Source organism: Palaemon carinicauda, chromosome 12, assembly GCF_036898095.1.
Source record: "Palaemon carinicauda isolate YSFRI2023 chromosome 12, ASM3689809v2, whole genome shotgun sequence".
Taxonomy (NCBI): Eukaryota; Metazoa; Arthropoda; class Malacostraca; order Decapoda; family Palaemonidae; genus Palaemon; species Palaemon carinicauda.
In genome coordinates, this window is record NC_090736.1 from 114507805 (window position 1) to 114517585 (window position 9781).

Below are 9781 nucleotides of genomic sequence, written 5' to 3' on the forward strand. Positions count from 1 at the left end.
CAGTACGACCCTCAACACCTATCACATTCTCTATACCTTTATTATTCCTTCAAACTTTAGCATTGAGATCATCAATTAAAGTTTTCATGTCTCTCTCTGGGGTATCATCTCTAATAACCTGCAGTTCATCTCAGTATTTATCGTATCTTTCTTCCAGGGAATTATTTGTCGGTGTACAGCAAATTATAGTTCTGAAATTACACTGCTGTTGTTGAAACTTTGCAATTAACACTCTTCTTTTTTACAGCTCTCCATTCTGTTATTGCCTTTTCTGCTCTTAATGTCGTCATCATGCTTATTCCTTCTCTTCCAAGCTCATCTGTTTTTCCTGAGTAAACTTATGAATTGCTTTTGTCTAAGATTTCTATAATAGTCTCCTCTATATTATATATATATATATATATATATATATATATATATATATATATATATATATATATATATATATATATATATATATATATATTCAAAACTATCCTTATCCCATAACAAAAACTCTTAGACGCATGAAAATATCACCAGTCACTGTTGTTCCTATGAAATACTGGAAAATAAACTCGTTCGGTATATCTGAGCTAGAGGCTATGTTGAAAACATATATATGTTCCAAAACGCTAACTCTGTAAATTAGCAAAAGTTCATTAGTAAGGGACTTGAGAATTGTATTAGAAATTTTAATCAGGTACATTAAAGTATATAAAATAGCAATATATCCACAATGATAAATGTTCCATGTTTTAATCAAGCAGAGAATATAAGTATGGGTGTGTGATTTTTAATGTTATCATGAATAAACTGAATAGTTCAAGAACCGCCAATTTATTTGATTGTTGGTTCAAAATGCACAAGGTAGAGGAAGATATCTAAGCGTAATTTATTCATCATTAGATGTACACAAATTACGATACGGCTCTAGTGATAAGTTTATTTAAAAAAAAAAAAAAAAAAAAAAAAAAAAAAGATTTACGTTTCTAAAGACAATTATTTCTTGAATAATAAACACAAAAACATCATATCTGTATAAATCGAACAACCGAAAACAGTGGAGGGCAATGAAAAGAGCATCCTTTCCCTTTGAGAATAAAAGCCTTTTTATACGCACATTCGAAATCTATTTTTGATCAGCTCCGGAATGGATATGAATTAGATTCTTAGTCATAATAGTAACCATCTACGATATATATGATCTAAAATACAATGAGATCGTGCAATGAAAAATTCTTAACTAATATTTGGACAAGCCATTACAGTAACTCTAGTAGGAAAAAAAAATAGAATTTGATTATTTTAGAAACCTAGCAATTTACTATATTAAGGAACAAACAAAAATTATATTTTAAACAGAAACAGTAAAGAAATAATCAATTATTTTGCATTATGTACTGCACGTGTTTCACACGCGCTCGTACACTGTAAAAGTAATTTCTTTTTTTTTTCTTGTATATTTCACCCTATACTTCAGTGGCAACAGAAAATGTTTAAATCACTCTTTTCAGGAAATGTTGTGTTGATTTTTTTATTAACCTTCCTGATCTAAAACTCTTGTATATAAGCTCGATGCCGGTTGAGATATGGTTAGTTGCATTCACTTTGCCTCACAGTTATTACCTAACGGCTTGATCACAAAATTTGTGGCAACTGAAGTGACCAGCTCCCTCATGCTTTCTCCCTCGATGATGTGTCTTGCTGTTTGATGATGCCGCCCTCAGTCACAGACTTTCCTAACAAGGCTACTTTGATGAAACTACAACCCTTTACCAGTGCAAACAAGCACACTCACACAAACGCATACACAAACACACGCATATATATATATATATATATATATATATATATATATATATATATATATATATATATATATATATATATATATATATATATGCAGAAACATTATGCGGCTTCAAAATTAATTTCATTTGAATTCTTGAGAAACTACCTAGAATGCGTTCACGCACGGAGTTATTAACAAGGAGTAGTATCATGTATTTTCCAAAATAAAACCACGGTACTCATAATCTTCAATGGACATCTCTCTCTCTCTCTCTCTCTCTCTCTCTCTCTCTCTCTCTCTCTCTCTCTCTCTCTAAGTTTAGCATATACAAATCAAGTATCATTGTAACATATATTGTATAATAGCAAGGACAAAATTAATTGATAATTCTCTCTCTCTCTCTCTCTCTCTCTCTCTCTCTCTCTCTCTCTCTCTCTCTCTCTCTCTCTCTCTCTCTCTCTCTCTCTCTCTCTCTCTCTCTCTCTCTCTCTCTCTCTCCCTCTCTCTCTCTCTCTCTCTCTCAAAATTAAGAATATAAAAATCGTGTAACGTATGGTGTTTAATAGCACACACACACACTAAATTACCAAGTAATCTCTCTCTCTCTCTCTCTCTCTCTCTCTCTCTCTCTCTCTCTCTCTCTCTCTCTCTCTCTCTCTCATCCTTTCAGTCAAGTATTGTCTAAAAATAGTTAAGTACATGATATTGGTTCACCGATGAGTTTTTTTTTTTTCCTTTTTTTTTAAGGGAATCGTATATAATTTTCCCTTAAATAATAAGATACAGTTGACATGTGTGGCTTAAAATAAAAAATATCAAATATTAACTAACTATGACCTAATATGGGACTGGTCCGGCTTGATCCATTTGTTTTGTTAGCTCAAAAAGATCCTTCATTACTTGATGACTATTGATTAAATTTTTCTCAATTGATTGCACTGCAAATGAATTAATTTTTTTCGGTGTTGAAAAAGAGCGTTCTGGCACTGTTGTAGTCATTCGGATTAAATATTTTAAGATAATGGAAAAAGATTAATCAAGTAGAATAATAGGATGTTGGACAATGACGATGTTTTCTTTTTCTTCCTTTTTATTTTAGCAGTGCACGTGTCCATTAAAAATATAAATTAATAAGTTCCACAAACATGCCAAATGTAGCACTACAGGATCATCTCTCTCTCCCTCTCAGCTACCCATGCAGCTACCTTTTTGCTCAGCTAGGTCACCTCGCAGCTTGGACAGTGAAGTGCAAGATTCCATAAAAAGAATTTTTGTATTTTTTTATATAATACAGTATTGCTATTGACATTAAGCTTAATGAATATATACTGTACAAATATAAAGAAATAATTAACGAAAAAACCTTTATATCGAAGGTTATCAATAATATCAAGTGAAAAGAGGGAATGCTGAAGTTCCACAGTGCCTATACACAAGCCACATCTAGTCTGTGTCCAATATAAAACAGGTATTTCAGACTCCAATGAATTACACATTCCGTATAACAGCTCTGATACAGGAATTGTATTTTTTTTTTTTTTTTTTTTTTTTTTTGTATGATTTCCTTTCATCAATTATATCCGTGTCCTCTATTCGATTGTCCTAGATTTCTAATTACGTTTTCTGGCCATAACGTTTGTTAACCTTATCTATATAAAGACTTAACTACTGCAATATAATATGAGATTAACTTTTTCGGTGTTTACTTAGAGTAAAGTAATAAGTTGTGTTAAGCATTACATAAAAAGGCCGGTTACAACATTCCTTTCTAGGTAATATATGATGGTGTCGTAGTCACACACATCCAGAATTCATAAGGATGTAACTGGTAATACAGTGAGAAGTTTTATAGGCATTAGTCTAGTAAAACAGAGTCCAATATGCATCTATACTCACTAAATGTATGTCTTTCTTTGACTTCCTTAATGACGTGATTGAAACTTTACTCGAAGATAGAATCTTAGCAAAATGTAGTGAACAGTTGGGTTTTAACTTTTAGATTTTCTCTCGCACAGGTTAATGCTTATATATTCCAATTTATTATTATTATTATTATTATTATTATTATTATTATTATTATTATTATTATTATTATTATTATTATTATTATTATTATTAGCTAAGCTTCAGCCCTAGTTGGAAAAGCAAGATGATATAATGCCAAAGGCTCAATCAGGGAAAAATAACCCAGTGAGGAAAGGAAATAAGGAAAATAAGTAATGAACAGTTAAAATAAAACATTTTAAAAACATTAACATCATTAAAAAAGATATTTCATATATAAACTATAAAAGGACTTACGTCGGTCTCTTCAACATGAAAATATTTGTTTTAAGTTTGAACTTTTGAAGTTCTACTGATTCAACTAACCGATTAGGAAGATCATTCCACAACTTCTGAGTAAAACAAATAACTTCGTGTTTGGCGTCGAATATGTTTTATTACTTTTTTCTATGATGGTTTAAACATCAATTTTGAAGACAAATTCTATGTGAATGATAACAACTTGAAGTGGATATATCCAATGTAATCATTATACTATTATTGGTATCCTCTTTGAAGAATAATCCCCAGGGTAATAAGAAAAGTCTATAACCAAAATATATCGAAAAAGAATGACGTTATTCTTAATAATTTTCCGTTAACATTACTCTTTAGAGAAGTGAAGGATACACTGCGTAGTAAGTCACCTTTCCATTCTCTCATTACACGTTGTCCCTTTTTTTTCCTTTAGATTACAATTTTTTCATATATAACATTTATTTATGGGAATTTTATCTCTCGCTTTATCCTAAGACGAAAGAGCCTTTTGTGGGGCAGCCGATGTTAAGAATATGCAAAAAGATAAATCTTCAATCGGTCTTTTGTACCTTTCATTAACAATTTTTATATATTGATGTTAAAATCATTACTATTCTGATGATTCACTGAGCGTGAAAAATGAGAGATTTGCAATAGCCTTAAAAAAAATAGGCTTCTTTATTTTCGTTAGGGGCGGAATCATTCTTAGAAGTTTTTTGTTGACTGTTAATACGGCTAAACGAAGGGCTATAGATTACTTCAAATGCGAATTATATCTATTTTGTATAAAGGATGTAAGAATTAGTAAAAGTTAGTACAGTTTCTCACTACGCTTCTGCGAGGTTGGTTCCACTACTTTGTCTGATGTATATATATTTATTTATTAATTTTTTCCTTTTAATTTTCATTTAAATTTTCACTGGTTTTTATAGTTTTGAATGAATTTGTAAAAAATGTTAAATGTTTCTTAATTCTTTTGTATATGTTTTATTTTTAACCCTGGACAATGTGATTAAGAATCACGAAACGTTGGGAATAATAACAAAGGACATTTTGAACCACTCTCTCCCTATCCATACCATGAAATTTGTGTTCATTACTGGCTGTTGCTGCCTTCACTGAAGATATATATATATATATATATATATATATATATATATATATATATATATATATATATATATATATATATATATATATATATATATATATATATATATATATATATATATATATATATATATATATAACGGATTTTGAAGCGAAGCAAAAAATCTTTTTTTGGGTGAGGTAGCCATGTCGTCCTGATGGAAGTTCCTTCATTAGTAGCTTCCTAGGTATATTTGACTACAGTGATATATCCCAGAGAATTTACCAAAGGTATCCAGGAATTCTAACTCCTGGAGCGAATATCCCTTAAAATTTAAAAAGGGATATCGCGTATATCAGAGGATGTATTCTTGACACGTCTCATAGCTATCTACACCCCCAATAGCGTTTTCACTTCGAGAGGGAAAAGTGGCAAGAATATAGGAGAGTCGTCAAAGAGGCGATGCTCTCGACACTCCTACTGTACTGTAAATAGTGCGCCGAGTTGCCACCGCGAGGCGCCACCAAGCCATTCTTCGTAGCTTTGTAGGTGTTGCTGATACAGTACCATAGGGAGGGATTCATTATCCTTTTGTCAAAAAGAGGAAGGGTCCATCAGGACGACATGGCTACCTCACCCAAAAATTGATTTTTCGCTTCGCTTCAAAATCCGTTTTTTGGGCTCAGGCCATGTCGTTCTGATGGAAGTTTACCAGAGCATTAATGTATCTGTGGATTTTTAATAGTGCCGTTATCTCGAGATAAATATTTCCTATTTGGTCTTCTGGACCAGAGACACTTGATGTTACCATTATACATCAATTAACTGATCATAAAATATGTCAGTTCTTCCTGCCCCCTACAGGGAAAAGTCTAGGTAGACTTTAGGAAAAAAACTTGAGGATTGTGAGTTCAAGTAACAATCTAGCAAACAGTATGTATATTAGTGTCATTATATACGTAAAGCATAGTTTGTACTTAGATGGTATAGTCCTGTATAGGTAATGAATCCTCCCAAGTCTGGATATAAAGAGGCACACAGGGTTGTACCCATGTAGGAAACCTTAAATCAGTAAGATAAACAGTTAGTACAATCAGTTCTTACCTGTTTGCTTGGAATGGTAGAAACTATAGTTCCCCAATATTTCCTTAAATATTAAGAGAATCAAGGATGCTCTGATTTATACATAATTTCGAATATTTGAGGCGAAAGAGATGCAAAGATTCCTTCTCTTGTTTATTACAAAAATAGAAATCTTGGTTGTAATCAATTACATCTTACGCTGAACAATTTTGCGTAAAAGCATAAACAGTAATAATAGAAAATAAATAAGTTTCACCTGAAAAGGAAACATTAACCACTCAAAGGGAAATATAATATTTCACTATGTATGCTGTTATTACTAGGAACACTGTGCATATAAGAATGCCTGGCACTTGTGTCAGGTTATTATGCTCGATGTCACCTGTATAGATAGAACAGTCTATAGTGTTTTCCTAAACACAATACTCAACACGATATACCTTAAAAGTCTATCATGTACACCCTTCAATAAAAGTCCCAATTAGTGCACTGTTCTTCGCAGTAATCAAGCGGCAGGTTTTATAACACTGCCTGCCGTTACCACATGAAATTTTATTTCTTGTAATTGCTTCGTGTAGTGCTTGAAGAAAACTCTGGAAGACTTCCAACTAGTGTAAGCACGCAGGCTTTCAAACGACATTGCCTGAAAGAAATTTAGAGACGAGGCAACTTTTCTCGGATCATGACCTGCGGGTGTACTGTCTGGATCCGCTCTGCGTATAAAATAGGTGATTTTCGCCCTTATCTGTTGCAAGGATAATGTTGAACCAGAAGTCTCTCCCCTGAAAACTGACCTCCCTGAAAGTCTGAAGTTCTACGAAGATAGACCTTTAAGCAATCCACTGGGCAGAGGAATGCTTCTTCCTTTTGAGGGCAGATTCTCCAGGGACCCCATCTCTTAGTGGGCAGCTCGTTCTTGGTGAGAAACGACGGGTCCGGAAAGAGGTTCAGTTCTCCTGTGTCTGTGAACTGAATGTGGCCATCATCCCTCAAGAGGGCCACTATTTCGCTAACTCTGGCTCCTGAGGCTAGTGCAAATAAGAATATCACCTTTTGGGTCAAGTCTTTCAGCGAGCAATCTTCATTGTTCAGGGTTAAGTTAAGTGAACAACTTCATCCAAAGACCATGAAATGGGCTTTGGAGGAGCTGCAAGCCGAAGTTTAGTGCAGGCTTTAGGAATCTTGTTGAAGATTTCATTAGGGAAGTCTGCCTGGAAGGCATATAGTATTGACTGGCTAGGGCGGATTTACATGTAGTAATCGTATAAGCTGCTAAACCTTGTTCATGCAGATGGATGAAGAAGGAAAAGCAGAAATCCGTAGATATCTCCTTAGGATTCTTTGCCTTGACAAAGGCCACCCATTTCTTCCAGGAAGACTCATATTGTCTTCTTGTTGACTTTGACTTGTATTCTTCCAAGAAGTTAATATTGTCTCTAGAAATCCCAAACCGTTTCTTGACCGCTAGGGCAAGAAAATCATGAGATGAAGGTTCTGGGTTTTCTCTGATGAAGAAGAGACATTCAATTTCTGCACTTGCTGAGTCTGAACTGTTTCCGGCAACGGGATCAGCTTCAGGTGTAGTTCCGTTATCAGAGGGAACCAAATGCTGTTGGGCCACTTGTGGACCACTATTGCTGCTGTCCCCTAAAAGGATCTCAGTTTGTCGAGGACTTTCAGCAGAAGGTTGGTTGCAGGGAACAGGTAGATCTTAGACTACCTGTTCCAATCTATGGACATTGAGTCTGTCGCTTCCGCTAGAGGATCCTCATACGGGGCTACATACCGGGGTATCTTCTTGTTATCGCTCGTTGCGAAGAGATCTATCTGCAGTCCTGGGACTTTGCGTAAAATGAAAGAGAATGATCTTGCGTCTAGAGACCATTCAGACTCTATCGGGTTGACCCTGGATAGAGCGTCCACCGTCACATTGCAGAACCCTTGAAGGTGGACTGCTGACAAGTGCATCTCTTCTTCTGGGCTAGACGAAAGATGGCCAATATCACTTGATTTATGTGAGGCGATCTTGAGCCTTGTCGATTTAGGCATCTCATTACTACTTCGCTGTCTAGAACCAAACGGATGTGGATTGAGCAGCTAAGTTTCAGCTTTTTCAGATATAGAAAAACTGCCATGGCTTCCAGAAAATTGATATGGAAGGACTTGAAGAGGGGAGACCAGGTTCCTTGGACTTTCCGAAGATGAGAATGACCTCCCCACCCCTCCTTTGAGGCATCCATATGAACGGTGACTGCTGGAGGAGGTGGTTTCAAGGGTACCTTGTTTCTTAGGTTCTTGGCCTCCGACCATGGCTTGGGTAGTGATCGCAGACGATTTGATATCGTTCTTTGTAGATCTCTTCGAGCGTTTGATGCGTATTTTCTCAAAACTATTGATGCATCTTTTAATTGTGCTCCCAATACTTGATCTGTCACAAAGGCAAACTGGAGGGACTCCAACACTCTCTCCTGTTGTCTTCTTGATATCCTGTCGGATTGAAGGAGTCTTTTGACAGATCCTGCTATCTCTTTCCTCTTCTTTGATGGAATGGAAAGGCAGTGTGACTGTAGGTCCCAGTGGACACCCAGCCAATGGAAATTTTGAGTTGGAGAAAACCGAGACTTTTTCAAGTTGATCTTGAATCCTAAGTGTTCCAGGAACTGGATCACTTCCTTGGAGGCTTGCATGCATTCTTCCTCGGATGCTGCCCACACCAGCCAATCGTCCAGGTAGGCTTCCACCGGGATTCCTTTCCGGAGTAGTTGATGAATGACTGCATTCGCAAGCTATGTGAATACCCTTGGGGCTATGTTTAGGCCGAAGGACATGGTTCTGAAAACGTACATTTTTTTCTGTAGTTTGAACCCTAGGTAGGGGGAAACTTGACGGTTGATTGGAACATGCTAGTATGCATCCGTCATGTCCATAGAGACTGTGAGTGCCCGTTTGGGCAAAAGGGTCCTTATGTGCTGTAGCGTCAACATTCTGAACTTGTGGTTCACTATGAACTTGTTGAGTGGTGATAAGTCCAGAAGGACTCTGAGCTTTTCCGAATCCTTCTTCGGAACACAAAATAGCCTTCCTTGAAATCTAATGGACTTTGCCTTCCTTATAACTCTTTTGTTCAGGAGTTCCTGAACATATTCTTCCAGTAAGGGGGTTGAGTGTTGGAAGAATTGAGGGAAGTTTGGTGGAGTTGAGCTCCAACTCCACCCTAGACCTTGCTTTATTAGGCTGTGGGCCCAGGGATCGAAGGTCCAACGATCCCGGAAGTGGAGAAGTCTCCCTCATACCGGCAGCATCTCACTTGGAGTGCTGGTTGCAGGACTTACCTCCTTGGCCACGTCCACCTTTGTTGACCCTAACTCTGAAGGGGTGTTTAGAGGATCCTCAAAAGGAACCTCGAGACTTCGGCTTAAAGGTAATTGATTGTCTTTCAAATACTGGGGTGAATACGGGCGACTGGGTTGCCAGCATTTGGGGCACCAGTTGAAAGGTGGTGGTTGGTTGTGCCACCGTCTGGGGCATCGTGG